This window comes from Chelonoidis abingdonii, chromosome 1 (assembly GCF_003597395.2).
Source record: "Chelonoidis abingdonii isolate Lonesome George chromosome 1, CheloAbing_2.0, whole genome shotgun sequence".
NCBI lineage: Eukaryota > Metazoa > Chordata > Testudines > Testudinidae > Chelonoidis > Chelonoidis abingdonii.
In genome coordinates this window covers 360324812-360326715 of record NC_133769.1, presented here as the reverse complement: position 1 = coordinate 360326715, position 1904 = coordinate 360324812, and positions in this window count along the sequence as shown.

The following is a 1904-nucleotide window of genomic DNA, read 5'->3' as shown; positions in this document are numbered from 1 at the left end:
TCCCAGTCTTCACCTCCCCCTCCTTTTTGTGGAAAATCACTAGAAGTCCAAGATGTGTTTAGTACCAGGTGAAATGGCCACATGACCTTGTAGTGTCAAAGCAATGTGCCAGGATGCTTGTCAGGAAGGAGAGAGATTAGTATCTTCCACATCATATTTTTCCTTCCTAATGGCCCATCAAGGCTGTTGGCCTGCTGTCTGGTGAGTGTTTCCCAAGTACACACATGGTTGTAATTGTTACATAGTCAATGTTCCTAACTTTAGATACAAAAATGATACATGCATACAAATTGGATAAACCATTCAGTAAATCATAACTTTTCCAATGATCACTCACATGACCCATCTTGCATAAAATATATCTTAGTTATGCCATATTATGTCATAACAATATCCATATGAAGAATATGGAGTGTAACACCACAGGGTTACTGAGGCAAAGCTAAAGTAAGTGACTTGTTGAAGGTCAAAAAGAGAATCGGTGTTGGAGCTTGGAACAGAATCCAGAACTTCTGACTCCTCGTCCTGTGCTCTAATCACTAGATGCTGTTGCATGGGACGGCATGCCCAGGTGCATGACATAGGAAACAGTAACTCAAGAAGGCCAGACATAGCCAAGTTCCCAGACTTTGCTAAGTGCTTTGCATGGAGCCCAAACACAACAGTTTGTATGGCGTATCCCTCTCTCATCCTTCCTCTCCTTCCTTATGGTCTGTAAAGATGCCATGTCAGCTAAAGACAAAAGACTGAAAAGGGAGCACAAGGCAAATTCATGGGAGAGGTTACTGAAGTCTTACTAATTACAAATGTATAAACCCTATAATTTAAGATTCAGGTTCAATGGCGGAATTCTCTGAAAGTTCGTTTACTGAACATTATGACAGGCAACTTAAGCTACTTGTCACAGATGCTCACAAATCTTCTATGGCCTTACTTAGAAACCTTCGCAGCAACAAAGGAAAGTAGGCTGAATGGAGTTGTGACTGCTGGGTTCTCCATTAAGAGGTGACTGTGGATGGTTGGGGTGGGGTAGATAATGGACTGGGGTTCTCTTCCTGACATGCAGCTGAGAGAAGTGGCCTGCACTCAAGGCAGAGGAAGAAAATAGGGACATCAGGAAGAAAGAGAGGAAGGGAAGACCTGGAAGGGGAGAAGAATTATGGTGAAAGGGTAAAGAAAATGGTGACTAAAAGAAAATGAATCAAAACATTGAGATTCTGTCGTTCCATCCTAGTGCCATGGTTAGCTCATCTCTCTCTAACAGACTGAACCAAAATCCCAGATATGAACGTCCTGCCTGAACTTTGGGAAAGTTGGGATCCAGACTCTACCTTTACAACTTGAGTTCACTTCGATATCAAGCCCATCGCTGCTCAGAAGTGGCCATTCCATCTCAAAAGGAGATTATAATTCCCAGTCTGCTCATCTGAAATTCCGGTGGGAGAATCAGTTGCAATGGAAAATCTTCACTTTCTGTCTTGAGCTCTTGTGAAGTGTGTTGCACTGAATTGCTTGAAGGCTGTTGGTCTATTCCATGGTGCACAGGTGGGTGTATGTCAGTGGTGTGAGAAATCACCCAGAGACTGTGTGTAACAGACATCTAGCACTTTGAGATCTTTAGATGAAAGATGAAGCATGAATGTGTCTTTGTCACTATTGCACAATCCTGAATTTGCAGCTTTCTGAACCACTTTACTTTATAAAATCTTTCGGAGGGGACTAACCTATTCAGATCAGGATCCTCAGAGCTCTGGAATTAAATAATAATCAAAGATATACCTATCTCCTAGAACTGGAAGAGACCTTGAAAGGTTATTGAGTCTAGCCCTCTGCCTTCACTAGCAGGACCAAGGGCTGATTTTTTCCACCAGATCCCTAAGCGGTCCACCTCAAGGATTGAACTC